This window comes from Somniosus microcephalus, chromosome 17 (genome assembly GCF_052327205.1).
Source record: "Somniosus microcephalus isolate GS21.2 chromosome 17, FLI_Smic_1.0, whole genome shotgun sequence".
Lineage (NCBI taxonomy): Eukaryota > Metazoa > Chordata > Chondrichthyes > Squaliformes > Somniosidae > Somniosus > Somniosus microcephalus.
In genome coordinates, this window is record NC_141003.1 from 87254920 (window position 1) to 87276280 (window position 21361).

At 48.9% G+C, this 21361-nt stretch overlaps 1 protein-coding gene across 2 annotated transcripts in view; it reads right to left on the minus strand.

The window, feature by feature from the left end:
- frmd4a (FERM domain containing 4A) overlaps positions 1–11628 on the minus strand; it is an 894188-nt gene extending 882560 nt beyond the window's left edge. For both annotated transcript variants that reach the window (XM_086010812.1, XM_086010811.1), the window contains exon 1: positions 11526–11628. The gene's annotated coding sequence lies outside the window, so the exon portion shown is untranslated. The remainder of the gene's footprint in view (positions 1–11525) is intronic.
- Positions 11629–21361: the final 9733 nt, after the last annotated feature.

Here is a 21361-nt window from a genome sequence, read left to right on the forward strand (position 1 = left end):
GCGATACTGAATTTTTCCCCCTAGGTGCTTGACAAAGTGCCTACTAACCCAGAAAAATATTGTACTGCTCTTTTGCTGTGTGGATTGATAGTGTCCTAACTCACACCAGGTCCCGTTCACCCATCACCCCCTGTGCTCTCTGTCCCAAGTCCCGTTCACCCATCACCCCCTGTGCTCTCTGTCCCAGGTCCTGTTCACCCATCACCCCCTGTGCTCTCTGTCCCAGGTCCCGTTCACCCATCACCCCCTGTGCTCGCTGTCCCAAGTCCCGTTCACCCATCACCCCCTGTGCTCTCTGTCCCAAGTCCCGTTCACCCATCACCCCCTGTGCTCTCTGTCCCAGGTCCCGTTCACCCATCACCCCCTGTGCTCGCTGTCCCAAGTCCCGTTCACCCATCACCCCCTGTGCTCTCTGTCCCAAGTCCCGTTCACCCATCACCCCCTGTGCTCTCTGTCCCAAGTCCCGTTCACCCATCACCCCCTGTGCTCTCTGTCCCAAGTCCCGTTCACCCATCAGCCCCTGTGCTCTCTGTCCCAGGTCCCGTTCACCCATCACCCCCTGTGCTCTCTGTCCCAAGTCCCGTTCACCCATCACCCCCTGTGCTCTCTGTCCCAGGTCCCGTTCACCCATCAGCCCCTGTGCTCTCTGTCCCAGGTCCCGTTCACCCATCACCCCCTGTGCTCTCTGTCCCAAGTCCCGTTCACCCATCACCCCCTGTGCTCTCTGTCCCAAGTCCCGTTCACCCATCACCCCCTGTGCTCGCTGACCTACATTGGCTCCCCGTTAAGCAACATCTCGATTTCAAAATTCTCATCCCTGTTTTCATATCCCTCCGTGGCCTCGCCCCTCCCTATCTCTGTAATCTCCTCCAGACCCACAACCCTCCGAGATCTCTGCGCTCCTCTAATCCTGGCCTCTTGAGCATCTCCGATTTTAATCGCTCCACCATTGGCGGCCGTGCCTTCAGCTGTCTGGGCCCTAAGGGACCTTGGAGTGCATGTCCACAGATCCCTGAAGGTAGCAGGACAGGTAGATAAGGTGCCTTCAGCTGCCGAGGCCCTAAACTCTGGAATTCCGTCCCTAAGCCTCTCCGCCTCTCTCTCCTCCTTTAAGATGCTCCTTAAAACCTCCCTCATCTGCCCTAACATCTCCTTGTGTGGCTCGGTGTCAAATCTTGTTTTGTAACACCCCTGTGTTAACACTATGCCTTGGGACGTTTTACTACATTAAAGGTGCTATTGTAGGAACGGAGGTTCCTGTCAAAAAGACTGAGTTCGACTCAGGCAATTAAAATAATAAACTTCAATGAAACAAAACGAGTTTTAACTGGAAACTGCTACAACACATCAATAACAGGTCCGCTCTCCTTGAGGGCTCCATGAGGACTGATCCCCTGGTCAGAAGACTGACGTCATGACATCATCACATTCTTCCCGCCATCGGGGCATCACGTGACTAACGGCATGACGTCATCACGTTGAAACCGCGCTGTAAAGGTAACTATACATTGTACAGTCAAACAGTGTAATTAAAGGTACAGGCACAGACAGTAACTACATTGCTGTTAAAGGAATTATGTACAACCGCTCTGGATCCTTTGGTGGCTCCGCCAGACTATATAAATACAAGTTGTTGTTGTAGTACTTTACCTGGTATAGTGCAGCAGGGGCCTGATAAATTGTTGATCCTGTGAGCAACTTCATGAAAATTACCCAAGACATTTTAAACTAGGCTTCCGGTTACAGTAGGAATTATCACTTTTCAAGCACCCTTTATTTTATTTTTTAAAACTTATTTCAACCAATATGTAATTATCCAGATAAGCTCGCTTAAAAATGAAAGATGTCTCAAGTAGATTCAGTTGATTAAGCTGAACAAAGTCAGGTTGGACAGCAACGTGCGGCTTTATTTGATTCCTCACAGAAGCCTCATGAGAACACAACCTATTTTGTGTTAACAATTTGTGAAATTTGAACAATTCATGAAACATATCTTCAGAATATTATCTATTAGCAGTTGTAAGAATTGAAATGATGTATCATCCCACTGAGAAAAGCCAGCAGCGATGGTGTTTTACAGAATCATAGGAATCTACGGCACAGAAGGAGGCCATTCGGCCCATTGTGTCCGTGCCGGCCGACAAAGAGCTCTCCAGCCCAATCCCACTTTCCAGCTCTCGGTCCGTAGCCCTGTAGGTTACGGCACTTCAGGTGCATATCCAAGTGCTTTTTAAATGTGATGAGGGTTTCTGCCTCTACCACCCTTTCAGGCAGTGAGTTCCAGACCCCCACCACCCTCTGGGTGAAGACAGTTCTCCTCAACTCCCTTCAAATCCTTCTACCAATTACTTTAAATCTATGCCCCCTGGTTATTGACCTCTCTGCTAAGGGAAATAGGTCCTTCCTATTCACTCTATCTGGGTCCCTCATGATTCTAGTCTGAAAATCAGGTTGTTCTGGGATTGCTTTACCTGCACCAATGGCCTTTAAACAGAATCTAAGCTGTTAACACAACATCGTCACACCAATCCTACAGTCAAATATTTAAGCATTACTTGAGAAAAATGTTCAAGTGACAAATACTTAAAGAGACAAGAGATCGGCAAAAAATAATCCCCTAATCAAATCAAATCAACTTTTATTGTCATTGTTAGTGCACAAGTGCAGTACAATGAAATGTAGGCTTGCGGCTCCCGAGAGTGTACAATTTGGATTAGGACACTTAAACATTTCAACATACATTTGTACATATATATTAGCATAAATATGACCATAATAAAGTGCATCGGCAGATGTGCAGGCTTTAGAGTTTATTTGTGGAGTTCAGTAGGATGACAGCCCTGGGAAAGAAGCTGTTCCTAAATCTGGTCGTACGGGTGCGAATGCATCTGTAGCATCTCCCAGATGGCAGGAGGGTGAACAGACTGTGGCTGGGGTGGGTAGGGTCTTTGTAGGCTAATAGTACGGTGAGGGCACAGGAAATCTTGTTTGAACAATGAGGTAGATTCTAATCGTAATTCTAGTGTCAAGGAGAGGTCACATGAGAATGCTACCAGCAAAGGTTCGCTTAAAGAAATATTTCGCCCCAGAGTTTGAAGATGTTGCTCCAGCTTAGGCAGGTGTGCCCACTCCCCACAACATCAATTAAACAGCAAAACAGAAGCAAAATCATTGTTTTTCATAAAATGATTTCCAAAAGGTAAATTTAGATACACGGAATGATCCGGCCGCTGCCACACAGCTGCTAATTAAAAAGTGTACAGTAGGCTAGTGTCAGCCAGTGGCGCTCTCACCTCGGAGTCAGGAGGTTGTGGGTTCAAGTCCCACTCCAGAGACTTGAGCACAAAAATCCACGCTGACACTCCCAGTGCAGTGCTGAGGGAGTGCCACACTGTCAGAGGTGCCGTCTTTCGGATGAGACGTTAAACAGAGGCCCCGTCCGCTCTCTCAGGTGGACGTAAAAGATCCCATGGCACTATTTCGATGAAGAGCAGGGGAGATATCCCTGGTGTCCTGGGACCAATATTTATCCCTCAATCAACATCACTAAAACAGATTATCTGGTCATTATCACATTGCTGTTTGTGGGAGCTTGCTGTGCGCAAATTAGCTGCCACGTTTCCTACATTACAACAGTGACTCCACTTCAAAAAGTATTTCATTGGCTGTAAAGCGCTTTGGGACGTCCTGAGGTGGTGAAAGGCGCTATAGAAATGCAAGTCTTTCTTTTTTTTTTAATAACTGAAGCACTATTTCATCCACCTATGTGAATTCATCAAAGGCTCCACGTTGCTGGTCATGCTGAGGTGAGCGCGCGATATAGCACCGGTCTGCCCACCGCGCTTTGCCCACTGACCCCCGCACTGACGGGCAGTGCCAACAGAGCACCTTGCACCTACCTGCTTTGACCCATGTTCAGATGTCTGCTCTTTCCACTGCTGATTTTTAATGTTCGGAGACGCATGAAAAAGGCTCCACGCTTTTAAAAAAAAAGGATATATTTGCCACAGAGGGAGTGCAACGAAGGTTCACCAGACTGATTCCTGGGATGGCAGGACTGTCGTATGAGGAGAGATTAGGTCGACTAGGCCTGTATTCACTAGAGTTTCGAAGAATGAGAGGGGATCTCATTAAACATATAAAATTCTGACAGGGCTAGACAGACTGGATGCAGGGAGGATGTTTCCCCTGGCTAGGGGGGTCTAGAACGAGGGGTCACAGTCTCAGGATACGGGGTAGGACATTTAAGACTGAGATGAGGAGAAATTTCTTCACTCAGAGGGTGGTGAACCTGTGGAATTCTCTACCACAAAAGGCTGTGGAGGCCAAGTCACTGAATATATTTAAGAAGGAGATAGATAGGTTTCTAGACACAAAAGGCATCAAGGGGTATGGAGAGTGAGTGGGAATATGGTATTGAGATAGAGGCCCCGATTTTCTCCCAGCCGTCGGGCGGGATTTCAGGCGGGCGGGGGCCAAAAATCGCAGAAATAGGGGGTCGCGACTGTAATGTATATACCTTTAAGGGGGGGGGAACTATGTTTTACAGCTCATGTATACTGTAGTACCGGCAGTGACCACACCTGTATATAGCACTGAGTAGTAATCTGTACAGTCAGTTCAACTGTAAGCCACGTTGAGTAAACACCTGTTGTACCGTTTCTGCTGCAGTCTGTATCTTATTATACCCAGACACAACATTGGCGACGAGGCAAGTTCGAACCTACCTGCAACTCTGCATCACCTCCCGGGGATTCGTTCCTGGAGATCAGTGGATTGGAGGTCAAGGCCAGAGACTCGGGCGTCGACCACGGGCAACCGCCCAGTCATCCAGCAGAGACCGCAAGAATATGGCACAAACGAAATGTCATATGGAACAGAGAAGTGCTATCGCTGCGGCAGAACAACACACGACCAGAATGATTGCTGATTCAAAGACAAAGTGTGCAGACAGTGTGGAAAAGTAGGACACATAGCGCGAGTCTGCAGGTCGGGAAAGAAAACCAGCAATAAGAAACCTACCAAAGGAAAGTACAAGAAGGTACATAAGATGACGGAGAATAGTTCAGACGAACAAAAGAGTGATAACGACTCCGAAAGCAGGGAACTGAGTTGTCTGAAACTACATAATGTGATCACAACGGAGGACCACCATTACTGCGACGTGAATGGATCCGGAAAATACAACTGGATTGGCATTCCATACAGGCACTGACTGTGGCTGACAAAAAGGATGACGACGTCACACCTGGGCGACTGTCAAAGATCCTAACTGACGCGAAAGACGTGTTCCAGCAAGGACTCGGAACATTAAAAGGCATGACAGCGATGATTAAAATTGAAGAAAACGCAAGCCCAAAATTTAAGGCCAGACCGGTACCTTATGCGATCCGCCCAGCCGTCGAAGCAGAGCTGGAGAGTCTGGAACGTTCAGGTGTACTGTCCAAGGTAGACTGGAGCGAGTGGGCTACACCCATCGTCCCTGTGATGAAAAAGTCGTTGAGCAGCACGCCTGGGGAACCAAGGAAGGTTCGCATCTGTAGGGACTTTAAGGTAACAGTGAACCCGGTCCTTCACACTGTACAATATCCACTTCCGCGGATTGAAGATATTTTCGCCTCGCTATCTGGAGGGAAACGCTCCACTAAGATTGATCTGGCCCAGGCGTATCTGCAAATGGAGGTAGAAGAAGCATCAAAAAAATACCTCACAATCAACACCCATAAAGGTCTCTACCAATACAATCGGCTGGTATTCGGGGTAGCATCAGCTCCGGCTATTTGGCAGAGGGCAATGGAACAAGTCCTGCAAGGGATCCCAGGGACCCAGTGTTATTTGGACGACATCCTGGTCACGGGCGAAAATGACAGTGATCACCTTGCCAACCTGGAGCAGGTGCTCGCTAGATTGCAGGAATATGGGCTCCGAGCTAACCGCCCCAAATGCGAGTTTTTTAGAAAACAGATCTCGTATTGTGGCCACGTTATCGATAAAGAGGGGTTACATAAGTCCCCAGAGAAGATTGAGGCAGTAGTCAAGGCTCCAGCACCGGAAAATGTGTCACAACTGAGGTCGTTCCTCGGGCTGGTAAACTACTACCATAAGTTCTTGCCAAATTTGTCTACAATACTACACCCACTGAACACCCTACTGCAAACTGGGGTGCCATGGAAGTGGAGTGACGAATGTAGACGAGCTTTCCAGAAGAGCAAAACACTAATCACATCGAAAGAGGTATTGGCCCATTACAACCCAGCATTACCAATTCGGTTGGCATGTGATGCGTCACCCTACGGCATTGGAGCGGTGCTGTCGCACAAATTCTCGGACGGCTCAGAGAGGCCAATAGCCTTTGCGTCACGATCACTAAATCAGCCGAGCGTAACTACACCCAGATTGACAGGGAGGCCCTCAGCCTAGTGTGGGGAGTGAAAAAGTTCAATCACTATCTGCACGGGCAGAAATTCACCTTGCTGACTGATCATCAGCCTCTTGTCTCCATTTTTAATCCGAAGGAGGGCATTCCGGTGATGACTGCGCAACGACTACAAAGATGGTCACTTTTTCTAGGGGCGCACCACTATGAGATTGAATATAAGGGCACGAAACAGCATGGAAATGCTGATGGGCTATCACGCCTGCCACTGCCTACTGCGGAGGAAGCACCAGCAGTGGATCCTGTCGAAATATTCCATTCGACTATAATTGAATGCTTGCCAGTAACTAACGCTAGTATAGAGAAAGAGACCCGAAATGACCCGACACTGTCTCGGGTATATGATTTGACGGTGAAGGGATGGCCAGCACATGGCGACTCACTGTTGCCAGCATTCTCGACAAGGAGAGAACAGCTGTCAGTGTGCCGGGGGACCTTGATGTGTGGATCCCGAGTGGTAATTCCACCCAAGTTAAGCGATAGAGTGCTCAATGAGCTTCATGAGGGTCATCTGGGAGGGGTAAAAATGAAAAGCCTAGCCAGGGCTTATGTGTGGTGGCTGGGAATCGATAAACAAATCGAGGACCTGACCAAGAGTTGCTCAGGATGCCAGAAAGTCCAAAATGCACCACCACAGGCCCCTCTACACCCATGGGAGTGGCCCTCATCTCCATGGCAATGGGTGCATATTGATTTTGCTGGTCCATTCATGGACTCAATGTTTTTAATAGCCGTGGATGCGCACTCGAAATGGCCTGAGGTCATCAAAATGTCCTCCACCACCACGGAGAAAACTACTGCAGTCCTACGGACCATTTTTGCCAGGAATGGCTTGCCAGAACAGATTTGCTCCGACAACGGACCACAGTTTGTGTCCGAAGAGTTCCGGAGGTTCTTGAAAAAGAATGGGGTAAGCCATTACACATCCGCCCTGTATCATCCAGCCACAAATGGATTGGCTGAGAGGTTCGTACAAACCTTTAAGAAGGCAATAAGGCTATGTACAATGACAACATTCCGCTGCAGCACAAGGTGGACAATTTCCTGTTCGCCTACCGGAATGCGACACATGCAGTCACCAACCAGGCCCCAGCCATGATGTTCTTTAACCGAAGGTTAAGATCTCGCCTGGATTTGCTCAGACCAAACGTACGAAGAGATGTTGAGAGTAAGCAATTCCAGCATATCCATGAGAAGCCAACAAGGAGCTTCAATGTAGGGCAACCAGTCTTGGCCCGCGACTACCGAACAGAAAAATGGCAGCCAGGAACGATATGCACATGGCAGGGCCCACTAATGTACACAGTGGACGTTGGGGAGAGCATCATGAGACACCATGCTGACCAGATCCTAGAGTCACAGGAACAAGTCAACCCCATGCCTCGCCCATACGTACCTGGTGATGAACCCGACGTACAGGTCGCATCTACCCCAGAAACAGTAGCATCGGAAGCTGATGAACCAACCGACGACAGGGGGCCAGAATCGCCTCCGCACCAAGAGCAAGACACTCGGGAAAGGCGCTATCCAGAAAGGATCAGGAGGCCTCCCCAAAGACTGAATATGTAAATAACTATTTTCAGCTAATGTTGCATGTTAAAAGTGTTAATTGTAATTAGTTTGATATTTAATTGTTAAATGAGTGTTATGGTACTGTTAATCTAAAAGGGGAGGAATTGTAATGTATATACCTTTAAGGGGGGGAACTATGTTTTACAGCTCATGTATACTGTAGTACCGGCAGTGACCACACCTGCAGTAATCTGTACAGTCAGTTCAACTGTGAGCCACGTTGAGTAAACACCTGTTGTACCATTTCTGCTGCAGTCTGTATCTTATTATACCCAGACACAACAGCGACCACCCCCCCCCGCCCGACTTTCGCCCCCGTGTTTCAGCAGGACCCGAATCAGTCCCGCCCGCCACAGGCGGGAATGGTCGGCGGGAGCTTAATGACCAATTATTGGCATGTTTAATCCTATTTTCAGGGTCCCTTGCAATTTTCAGCCTTTCCCCACGTAAAACACTCCTGGTGGGAACCCCGCTGATGAAACCTGGCGTGAACAGAGTTGGCTTGCTTGCTTTCAGCTGCAGGTCAATCAGGACTGAAGAGATTTAAACAGGCAGCATTTGCAGGCTGCAGGACCTTGTTACTGAAGGCTTGGGGCAACTTTTTGAAGGCTTAGGCACAGCTGTGGAAGGTTGGAGCCTCACACACTTCTCCAGTGTGAGCTCCTGGGAAGCCCCTCTCACCACCCTAACTCAGCGCCTCCTCAACGGAGGCCTCTGCCAGAAGCATGGGAGGCCTTTTGTTCCTTCCCTTCCTGGCATTAGAGGATCTCCAACAGCAGAGGAGGCTGGAGCAACTCCAGCAACAGCAGCACCAGCAACAACAGCAGCACCAGCAGGAGCGACAGGCTGCGGCTCAGCCACCTGGGGCAGCACAGGCCAGAAGGGGCCAGCGCATGGAAGGCCGTCGGCGCAGGAGATACCCCCCAAACAGGGTCTACAGACACAGGGTCAGCTACCTCAACATGACTGAGCAGCAGTGCCAGAGGCGGCTCCGACTTTCGCGAGAGGTTGTGACTGACATCTGCGCAATGCTGCAGCAAGACCTGGAGCCCAGAGCACCAGGTCCACACTACTTACCAGTGGCCATCAAAGTCACCACCGCACTCAACTTTTATGCCTCAGGCTCCTTCCAGGGATCAGCAGCAGACATCAGCGGCATCTCCCAGTCGGCCGCACACATTTGCATCAAACCGATGCCCTCTTTGCCCTCGCGCACAATCACATCCATTTTACCAGGGATCGCCCAAGTGTGAGGGCGCGAGCGCGTGGATTCGCTCAGCTGGCAGACTTTCCAAGGGTGCAGGGCGTCATTGACTGCACACATGTGGCCCTTAGGGCACCCCACCGCAATCCAGGAGTTTTTGTCAACCGCAAGGGCTTCCACTCCCTTAACGTTCAGCTGGTGTGTGACCACAAGAAGGTGATTTTGTATGTTTGTGCCAAGTACCCTGGCAGTTGCCATGACTCCTTCATACTGCGCCAGTCTACTGTGCCTCCGCTATTCAGTCCGCCAAGTGAACTTCAAGGATGGCTACTTGGAGACAAGGGCTATCCCCTGCGGACTTGGCTAATGACGCCGGTGAGGAGACCAGCCAGCGAAGCGGAGGAGCGCTACAACTCCAGCCACATTACCACCAGATGCATTATCGAGCAAACCATCGGATTGCTGAAGATGCGCTTCAGATGCCTCAATAGATCAGGTGGAGCCCTACAGTACTCATCAGCCAGGGTCTCCAAAATCGTCGTGGTATGCTGTGTGCTTCACAACATGGCAAAGCGTTGTGGCTTGCCGATTCCGCAGAACCAAGAGGCTCCTCACAGAGCCGCCTCAGATGAGGATGATGCTGAGGAGGAGGAGGAGGAGGACGGAAACGAGCATCCTGCAGAGGCCCGCCAACCAGCGGCACCAGTGCACGAGAACATTGCTGGGCGGAATGCAAGGAACGCACTCATCCTGGGCAGATTTGCGTAGCCTGGTACATCAAACACTGCAGCCTCACTGCTTCTTAACTGACCATGGACAGTGGCCCATGCCTGCACATTCCTACCTATTTGACCAGCTTGCTGACATCTGCAAGTTATCCTAGGGCCTCTATGTGATATCCCCATTCGCCAAATGACAGACGCCATAACTGCAGCAGCTGCCACCAGATTTTTTATGTACAGGAAAATGATGGCATTAAAACTATTTACAAGACTGGATGGTGGAATAGTTCTGTGAATGTGAGCATTGAGAGAGACGGAATGGGTAAGGGTGCTTAGATGTGACTGTGAAGTGGGATGTGGAAGAAGAGATTGCTGAAGCTGAGTGCTGTTGGGGAAAGGCAATGGGGATCAGGTTGAGGGTGATGGAAACTTCATACTTGCTTCCCCTGTGCGGTGAAGGTCATGGAAGCGCTTCCTGCACTGCAGCCAGGTGCGGCGGGTGACACCCAGAGAGTTTACCTCTGCTGCCACCTCCATCCAGGCAGCCCTGGACTCTTTGGGAGGCCTCTTCCTCCCTGAGCGAGGGTAGAGGACCGCCCTGTGGGCCCTTACCCCATCCACCAAGGTCGGCAGTGATGTCTCGTTGAATTCGGCCGCAGCTCGGCCTCTGCCGCTGGCAGCAGCTGGTGCAGGCTCCTCTGCCATTGTGCAAGAGTGGTTGAGAAGCCTGCAGAGGTGGAGAAGCTTGCTGGACACTTTGAAAGCACCACGAATGATGACATCATACTGTGGGGCTTTCTGACTGGACATGGACAATTAGCAAGGGTGCCCACACGCTGGAAATAAATTGGCCACTTGAGGGAAAATTGCATCCAGCTGGCTGACCCATTTTTTTGAGAGTTGGAACCCCACATTCGGGGAACCCGAACATTTCCCGCACGATCCAGAAAATCGGGCCCAGAGGATCAGCCATGATCATACTGAATGGTGGAGCAGGCTCGAAGGGCCGAATGGCCGACTCCTGCTCCTATTTTTCTATGATGGCCCAATGAGAGAAGCAGAGGGTGGGGTGCAAAAAAAACCTTAATTAGTGCAAAATGCACAAGTTTTTGTTAACTCAATACAGAGGATTCACTTCAGTGTGTGTGTATTAAATGTTCATTCACTCAATTTTAAATGCAATGCAATTCTGGAATCTTATTGCTACCCCTGCAAACTGCATGCCTACCTTGTGCATCCTTTGCACGTACTGAACAATCCAAATTCATCTGTACCCACCTCAAAAAGCAGTCGTGACCTCCTCAGTTTAAAGACTGCATTGCAGCAGAACCACCAGATAAAGGTAGAGAGTGTTTGCAACAGGTATGTACACCAGTAAGGGAGGGAGGGCAGACAAGCTGAATGCAAATGCAAATGCACAGACCCAATCTGTCCCCCAATTTAATTCTAGGCAGAGAAAGGGAAAAACCACCACTGTCACACATTTACTTACAGCCTTCAACACAAGGCAGAAAAGCCCCATCGTCTGATGCAAACCCAGTTATTCCCCATCCTGCAAACACACACACATATTTATAGATTAAAAACCTACCTTATATTTCAGGACAGGAAAAACGTGCATTTAGATCTGCGCATGCATCATCCGCTGACACGATCCCGGCTGTTATATTTACAGTATTGCAATCTGCTCCACTCAGTCCCACACTCAGGCTCCTCTCGCCTCTCCGCACAGACGGCGGCTGCGCAGCTACTCGTCGCCCGGCAGCAGACGCTGCAATACAGCCCCGAATCCCTAAATGCATCCATTAATTCTGCAATGCAGCCCCTGAATCCCCGAATGCATGCTTCAGCGCTGCAATACAGCCCCGTGCAACCCTCAATCAATCAGAAAATGCATCCATTAATTCTGCAATGCAATCCCATGCAGCCCCTGAATCCCTGAATGCATGCTTCAGCGCAGCAATACAGCCCCGTGCAACCCTCAATCAGTAAATGCAGCATCAATGCTGCAATGCAGCCCTGAATCACCTAATGCATCCACTAATGCTGCATGCAAGCCCCTGCAACCCTGAATCAGTAAATGCATCCGTTAATTCTGCAATGCAATCCCATGCAGCCCTGAATCCCTCAATGCATCCATGCACACTGCAATACAGCCCCGTGCAACCCTGAATCCCTAAATGCATCATTAACGCTGCAATGCAGTCCTGTGCAGCCCTGGATCACCTAATGCATCCACTAATGCAGCATGCAAGCTCCTGCAACCCTGAATCAGTAAATGAATCCATGCATGCTGCAATACAGTCCCATGCAGCCCCGAATCCCTAAATGCATGCTTTAGTGCTGCAATACAGCCCTGTGCAACCCGAATCCCTAAATACATCATTAACGTTGTAATGCAGTCCTGTGCAGCCCCAAATCACCTAATGCACCCACTAATGCTGCATGCAAGCCCCTGCAACCCTGAATCAGTAAATGCACCCATTAACATTGCAATACACTGCAAAAATGTCCCAAACTCCTCCATCACCATCCCGGGGTATGTCCTGTCCCACCAGCAGGACAGACCCACCAGGGGTGGCAGCACAGTGGTATTCAGTCGGGAAGGAGTGACGCTGGGAGTCCTCAACATTGACTCCGGACCCCATGAAGTCTCATGGCTTCAGGTCAAACATGGGCAAGGAAACCTCCTGCTGATTACCATCCACCGCCCTCCCTCAGCTAATGAATCAGTACTCCTCCATGTTGAACACCACTTGGAAGAAGCACTGAGAGTAGCAAGGACACAGAATGTACTGTGGGTGGGGGACTTCAATGTCCATCACCAAGAGTGGCTCGGTAGCACCACTACTGACCGAGCTGGCCGAGTCCTGAAGGACATAACTGCCAGTCTGGGCCCGCGACAGGTGGTGAGAGAACCAACACAAGGGAAAAACCTACTTTACCTCGTCCTCACCAATCTACCTGTCGCAGATGCATCTGTCCATGACAGTATTGGTAGCAGTGAGGACACCCTCCACCATGTTGTGTGGCACTACCACCGGTTTAAATGAGATAGATTCAGAACAGATCTAGCAGTTCAAAACTGGGCATCCATGAGGCACTGTGGGCCATCAGCAGCAGCAGAATTGTATTCCACCACAATCTGTAACCTCATGGCCCGGCATATCCCTCACTCTGCCATTACCATCAAGCCAGGGGACCAGCCCTGGTTCAATAAGGAGTGTAGAAAACATGCCAGGAGCAGCACCAGGTGTACCTAAAAATGAGGTGCCAACCTGGGGAAGCTGCAACACAGGACTACATGCATGCTAAACAACGGAAGCAGCTTGCTATAGACAGAGCTAAGCAATCCCACAATCAACGGATCAGATCAAAGCTCTGCAGTGCTTTTTAAAAATTTGTTTTTATGGTATGTGGGCGTCCCTGGCAAGGCCAGCATTTATTGCCCATCCCTAATTGCCCTTGAGGAGGTGGTGGTGAGCCAACTTCTTGAACCGCTGCAGTCCGTGTGGTGAAGGTGCTCCCACAGTGCTGTTAGGGAGGGAGTTCCAGGATTTTGACCCAGCGACGATGAAGGAACGGCCAATATATTTCTAAGTCAGGATGGTGCGTGACTTGGAGGGTAACTTGGAGGTGGTGGTATTCCCATGCGCCTGCTGCCCTTGTCCTTCTAGGTGGAAGAGGTTGCGGGTTTGGGAGGTGTTGCCGAAGAAGCCTTGGTGAGTTGCTGCGGTGCATCTTGTAGATGGTACTCACTGCAGCCACGGTACGCCGGTGGTGGAGGGAGTGAATGTTTAAGGTGGTGGATGGGGTGCCAATCAAGCGGGCTGCTTTGTCCTGGATGGTGTCGAGCTTCTTGAGTATTGTTGGAGCTGCACTCATCCAGGCAAGTGGAGAGTATTCCATCACTCTCCTGATCTGTGCCTTGTAGATGGTGGAAGGGCTTTGGGAGTCAGGAGGTGAGACACTCGCTGCAGAATACCCAGCCTCTGACCTGCTCTTGTTGCCACAGTATTTATGTGGCTGGTCCAGTTAAGTTTCTGATCAATGGTGACCCCCCAGGATGTTGATGGTGGGGGATTCGGCGATGGTAATACCGTTGAATGTCAAGTGGTTAGACTCTCGCTTTTTGGAGATAGTCATTGCCTGGCACTTCTGTGGCGCGAATGTTACCTGGGTGTCATGGAGGGACCTGCTACTTATCAGCCCAAGCCTGAATGTCGTCCAGGTCTTGTTGCATGCGGGCATGGACTGCTTCATTATCTGAGGAGTTGCGAATGGCGCTGAACAATTTGCAGTCATCAGGGAACATCCCCATTTCTGACTATGTTGGAGGGAAGATCATTGATGAAGCAGCTGAAGATGTTTGGGCCTAGGACACTGCCCTGAGGAACTCCTGCAGCAATGTCCTGGGGCTGTGATGATTGACCTTCAACCACCACAACCAACTTCCTTTGTGCTAGGTATGACTCTAGCTAGTGGAGAGTTCCCCCCCCCCGCCACCCCCGCCCCCGCCCCCCTGATTCCCATTGACTTCAGTTTTGCTAGGGCTTCTTGATGCCACACTCGGTCAAATGCTGCCTTGATATCAAGGGCAGTCACTCTCACCTCACCTCTGGAGTTCAGCTCCTTTGTCCATGTTTGGACCAAGACTGTATTGAGGTCGGGAGCTGAGTCGTCTTGGCAGAACACAAACTGGGCATCAGTGAGCAGGTTATTGGTGAGTAAGTGCTGCTTGATAGCACTGTCGATGACATCTTCCATCACTTTGCTGATGATTGAGAGTAGACTGATGGGGCAGTAATTGGCCAGATTGGATTTGTCCTGCTTGTCCTGCTTTTTGTGGACAGGACATACCTGGGCAGTTTTCCACATTGTCGGATAGATGCCAGTGTTGTAACTGTACTGGAACAGCTTGGCTAGAAGCACAGCTAGTTCTGGAGCACAAGTCTTTAGCACAACAGCTGGGATGTTGTTGGGGCCCACAGCCTTTGCTGTATCCAGTGCGCTCAGCCGTTTCTTGATATCACGTGGAGCGAATCGAATTGGCTGAAGACTGGCTTCTGTGATGGTGGGGACCTCAGGAGGAGGCCGATATGGATCATCCACTCGGCACTTCTGGCTGAAGTTGGTTGCAAACACTTCAGCCTTGTCCTTTGCACTCAGGTGCTGGGTGGGAAGGAGGAGTTGAGGTCGAAGATCAGCGATGATCTTATTGAATGGCGGAGCAGGCTCGAGGGGCCATTTGGCCTCCTCCTGCTCCTAATTCTTATGTATTCCATTCCATTCCTAATGAAGTTTTGAAGTCTCACCACTCCACTAGGCTGTGGGTGCTGGTAAGGGTTCCAATTTAATATCATTATATGATGGTTTGGTATACAGTTTGAGTAATTTGAGACATATCATATGGTGAGTGTAGCGTGCTCGGGAGGAGCAGGTGACTTTGGACCTGTGGTTCCCAAAGCTCTCCACTATTGGGGGTTTTCCTCGCCTCGTGGCTGGGTCTGTTGTAGATTCATTGATAGAGATTGATCGCTGTGTTTAGTCAATTACTCCATTATCTTGTACCATGTGACCACCAGGATGGTAGAAGGAAAACAAGATGGACCCCTGGTCTTTTTCTTCCAGCAATTCCTATGTAAGTCCAGTGAAGAAGACAATAAGTAGAAATGGTCTCCAAATGTTCCTATTGCTAGGCATCATTTTGTGCAATGTTTACGTGCTCCTTCTTTTGTTTTTCTAGGATTGGTTCATTCAAATTGCCTGTCATCAAGTTAGATTAATTTGGCTGCACAAGTTCCAATGAAGAACAACCCACATGAATAATGTGCGCACTGGGGTAGGCATCAGATATGGGAAGCAGAGCACTAAAAGGAATAATCTACACATGATGATAAAGGAGCTGGGCTACAGTACTTTACAGATTAATATATTTTCACACCATATTAACAGAAGATCACAAGATAAATATAGATTAGGAAGGCCCTTCAGCCCATTTAGCTCGTCCATCTAGACAAGCCCACAGGCCTCTTATCACAGCATCCCAGTGTCTCTTAAAATAATTCTGTTCTGTTTACGCAGAAGCTCATTCAAAGTGTTAGTCACTCTTTGCATGAAGAACTTCCTCACATCATGACTTTCCCACTAGGAATACCCCCATCTCAGCTCTTTGGGCAGAAGCATGGCAGATGCAATATAACATGGATAAATGTGAGGTTATCCACTTTGGTGTCAAAAACAGGAAGGCAGATTATTATCTGAATGGCAATAGATTGGGAGAAGGGGAAGTGCAATGAGACCTGGGTGTCCTTGTGCACCAGTCGCTGAAGGTAAACATGCAGGTGCAGCAGGCGGTTAAGAAGGCAAATGGTATGTTGGCCTTTGTAGCGAGTGGGTTTGAGTACAGGAACAAGGATGTCTTGCTGCAGTTGTACAGGGCCTTGGTGAGACCACATCTTGAGTATTGTGTGCAGTTTTGGTCGCCTTATCTGAGGAAGGATGTTCTTGCCATGGAGGGAGTTCGGCGAAGATTCACCAGGCTGATACCTGGGATGGCAGGAATGACGTATGAGGAGAGATTGGGTCGATTGGGCTTGTACTCGCTGGAGTTTAGAAGAATGAGAGGGGATCTCATTGAAACTTATAAAATTCTGACAGGACTGGACAGACTAAATGCAGGAAGGATGTTCCCGATGGTCGGGAAGTCCAGGACCAGGGGTCACAGTCTAAGGATAAGGGGTAGGCCATTTAGGACAGAAATGAAGAGGAATTTCTTCACCCAGAGAGTGGTGAACCTGTGAAATTCTCTACCACAGAAGGCAGTAGAGGCCAATTCATTAAATATATTCAAGAAGGAGTTGGATATATTTCTTATGGTTAAAGGGATCAAGGGGTATGGGGAGAAAGCAGGGACCGGGTACTGAATTTGGATGATCAGCCATGATCGCATTGAATGGCGGAGCAGGCTCGAGGGGCCGAATGGCCTACTCCTGCTCCTATCTTCTATGTTTCTATGTTTTTGCAGAAAGTGGAGGAACAACAGAGCAATGTTGGGCAAGTCCGGCTATGTACCTGAGGCAATCAGAGCTTACGAGCTCTACTCGTATGCCAGTATATACTGGCAAAGTGCAAACATTTTCTTTGTCTGAAAAACAGTGCTTGTAGAGGTTTTGATTCACATGGGAAGTTGTCACAGAGTTATGAATGACAACGAAGGAATGGTGATATTGGTCCAATCAGGATGGTGTGTGACTTGAAGGGGAATTTTTATGGTGTTCCCATGATATTGCTGCGCTTATCCTTCTCACGGGCAGTGATCACGGGGCTGTGACATGCTGTTGACGTAAACTTCGAAAGTTGCTGCAGTGCATCCTGCGGGTTGGACGTACGACAGCCACAGTGATGGAGGGGATGGATATTTTGATCAGTGGGAGGAAACAATTCAATGGATTGCATTGTCCTGAATGGTATCTAGCTTCTTGAGTGTTGCTGTGGTTGCACCCATCCAGGTCAGTGGCAAGTGTTATATCATAGTCCTGATTTATGCCTTGTAGCTGGTGAAGAGGCTTTGAGGGGTTAGGAGGTGCGCCATTCATCACAGAATATCCAGCATCTGGCTTGCTCTTGTAGCCAAGGTGTTGATAAGGCTAATACAAAAAGAAAATACTGCAGATGCTGGAAATCTGAAATAAAAACAGAAAATGCTGGCGATACTCAGCAGGTCAGGCAGCATCTGTGAAGAGAGAAACAGAGTTAACGTTTCAGGTCAATGACCTTTCGTCAGAACTGGAAAAAAGCAGGAAATGGAACAGATTTTTAAACAAGTGTAGGGGCTGGGAAATGGGGGAGGGGATGAAAGAACAAAAGGGAAGGTCAGTGATAGGATAGAAGGCAGGAGAGGTTCAGAGACATTAAGAGGCATTAAGAGATATTCAAGGCGAGAGGAGATGGTAATGGGACAGGTTAAGAAACAAAGGATGGCTCTAGATGAAGTGTGAATTGCGCTGGTAGAGTGAAAGACAGCTGCCCTGTGGGAGAGAAGAACAGAACAAAACTGTGGATAAAATATATATATATGATGATAGGGGCTGGGGTTATGGTCTGAAATTGTTGAACTCTATGTTGAGTCCGGAAGGCTGTAAAGTGCCTAATCGGAAGATGAGGTGCTGTTCCTCGAGCTTACGCTGAGCTTCCGTGGAACAATGCAAGAGGCCGAGGACAGAGAGGTCAGAGTGGGAATGGGGCGGTGAATTAAAGTGACAGGCCACTGGGAGCTCCGGGTCCCCCTTACGGACTGAACGGAGGCGTTCCGCAAAGCAATCACCCAATCTGCGTTTGGTCTCCCCAATGTAGAGGAGACCACATTGTGAGCAGCGAATACAGTATACTAAATTGCAAGAAGTACAAGTAAATCGCTGTTTCACCTGGAAGGGGTGTTTGGGGCCCTGGACAGTGGGAAGTAGGGAGGTATAAGGGCATGTGTTGCATCTCCTGCGCTTGCACGGGAAGGTTGGGGGTGATAGAGGAGTGGACTAGGGTGTCGCGAAGGGAGCGGTCCCTACGGAATGCTGAAAGGGGAGGTGAGAGGAAGATGCGTTTGGTGGTGGGATCACGTTGGAAATGGCGGAGGATGATCCGTTGACTGTGGAGGCTGGTGGGGTGAAAGGTGAGGACAAGGTGAACTCTATCGTGGTTCCGGAAGGGAGGGGCAGGGGTGTGGGCAGAAGTGCGGGAGATAGAACGGACACAGTCGAGGGCCGTGTCAACCACTGTAGATGGGAATCCTCAGTTGAGGAAAAAGGAAGACATGTCAGAAGCACTGGTATGGAAGATGGCATCGTCAGAGCAGATGCGGCGGAGACGGAGAAACTGGGAGAATGGAATAGAGTCCTTACAGGAGGCGGGGTGGGAGGAAGTGTAGTCCAGGTAACTGTGGGAGTCAGTGGGCTTGTAGTGAATGTTTGTCAATAACTTATCCCCAGAGATGGAGACGGAGAAGTCGAGGAAGAGAAGGGAAGATTCGGAGATGGACCATGTGAAGGTGAGTGAAGGGTAGAAATTGGAAGCAAAGTGAATTAAATGCTTTTTTCCAGTTCTGACGGAAGTTCATCGACCTGAAACATTAACTCTGTTTCTCTCTTCACAGATGCTGCCTGACCTGCAGAGTTTCTCCAGCATTTTCTGTTGTTGATATAGCTATTGACTTAAGCTTCTGGTCAGTGATGACGCCCCCCCCTCCCCCCCAGGATGTTCCTGGTGGGAGACTTGGCAATAGTGATGCTGTTGAAGGGGAGGCGGTTCAGACATATCTTGTTGGAGGTAGTCATCGCTTGGCACTTACGTGGCACAAATGTTACCAGCCACGTGTCAGCCCAAGTCTGGATGTTGTACAGGTCCTGCTGTTGGCATATGTGCGATACACGGCCAGCTCTTCAGCCCGGGTGCAACACAAGCTGACCCTCAGGCCACACGTCCATTCCTCTCCTCTGCCACTAGTACCGTGTGCCTCACCCAGTGCACTCCCCTCTAGCTCACTCTCTAAATCCCCCGTGATTGATGTATCTGAGCTGGTCTTTGCGAAGGAGAGAGTGCGTGATGCTAAGCGATGTGAAACGTTGGCAGTACTGGATACAGTGGCTATTCTTTCTCAGGCAAATCTAGTAAAAAAGAAAAGGAAGACAAGTCACAATTTATTGAGAGCCCTTATCGCCAGCAGAGAACGACGACTGCTTTAGTGATGCCAAGCAGTGACCCAGCCTTACTTAGCACCCCAGCAACCAAGAATTAAAGTTTGTAGGTGCCAAATTTTACAAAGCTTTGAGCGAGCAGTCTGAGGTGCCCGGCAATCACAAGCCTTGGTGACTGTTGTGGTTTTTCCACCCAATGTATATTACCTCAGACTGATCCAGCCTGACGAAGGGCTTCGACCTGGAACGTTGACTCTATTTCTCTCTCCACGGATGTTGCCTGGCCTGCTGAGTTTTTCCAGCATTTTCTGTTGTTATTTCTGATCCAGATTAAATTGCACATGCTGCCTATGTGACCATTCTGCTAACCTGGCTACGTCTGCCTGAAGACTTTGTTTTTAAATGTAATTTTGTGCTATCATAAAAACATAAGAATTAGGAGCAGGAGTCGGCCACTCGGCCCCTCGAGCCTGCTCCACCATTCAATAAGATCATGGCTGATCTTTAACCTCAACTCCACTTTCCCGCCCGATCCCCATATCCCTTGATTCCCCTAGAGTCAAAAATCTATCGATCTCAGCCTTGAATATACTCAACGACTGAGCATCCACAGCGGTAGAGAATTCCAAAGATTATTAATAATATTAACAATATTAACACTGATGGAAAAGTTGTTCTCCCTGCTTCCCCCAACTAGACACCAATATTAGGCCCCAAGCTCTGGAATTCCCTGCCTAAACCTCTCCGCCTTTTTACCTCTCTCTCCTCCTTTAAGACGCTCCTTAAAACCAAACTCTTTGACCAAGCCCTGCCCTAATTTCTCCTAATGTGGCTCGGTGTCAAATTTATTGTCTTTGAATACTCTGTGAGGAGCCTTGGGATGTTTTACTACATTAAAGGCACCATATAAATACAAGTTGTTGTTGTTATTAGACGGCACTTCTGTGCCCAAAATTACGCAGGCGATTGGAAGTCCACTCTCTTCCTGAAGAGCTGGAAAGTGGGATTAGGCTGGAGAACTCTTTTTTGGCCGAATGGCCTTGTAAGATCTTATAGATCTCTGAGTTCTTGGACAAGACACCAATAGGCAGCAGCCAGTATGTTTGAGCAATAGATCAAGATTTATTAAGCATACAGCGTAATATACTTAATATTAGGCGATAGTTTTAACGAGTAGCTCCAGCCCTGGGTCTCAGGAACCTCTTGGACACAAATGATGTCATCTTAAGTCTGTTCCTTTGTCCTCGCACTACGTCTGTGTGAAGTTGTTCTTTGGGTATCGAGGGTTTAACCCTTTTCTTATCAAAAGTTGGTTTGGCCAGTGTCCATATATGGTCTTTAACAAAATCACCTTTTTTAATTGGGGTTCTAATGGTCAAAATACCATTGTCACTCAGACTAAGGGTAGCATCCCGCCTTTCCAGTATTTTTCCACCAACTTTGCCATGTTCAGTGTTATCTTGTTTATAGTTTTTCACCCTGATGTGCCTCAATAATTCCGAGACTTGATGTTAGCGAAACAAAACAAGGCTTTTATTAACTTAGAAAGTAACACGTAAGAGAGAGAGGTATCTTCCTTCTGGAGACTGAGGCCAGACGGAGCTAGCTTACAAAAGGGGCCAGGTATGGGCGGAGCCCTACACACACAGCACATTCCAGCACATTCCAATAAACAATACAATGAGGACTGGGGGAAGGGAAATGACACTGAAACCGACCACAGTCACAGGCAGTGATG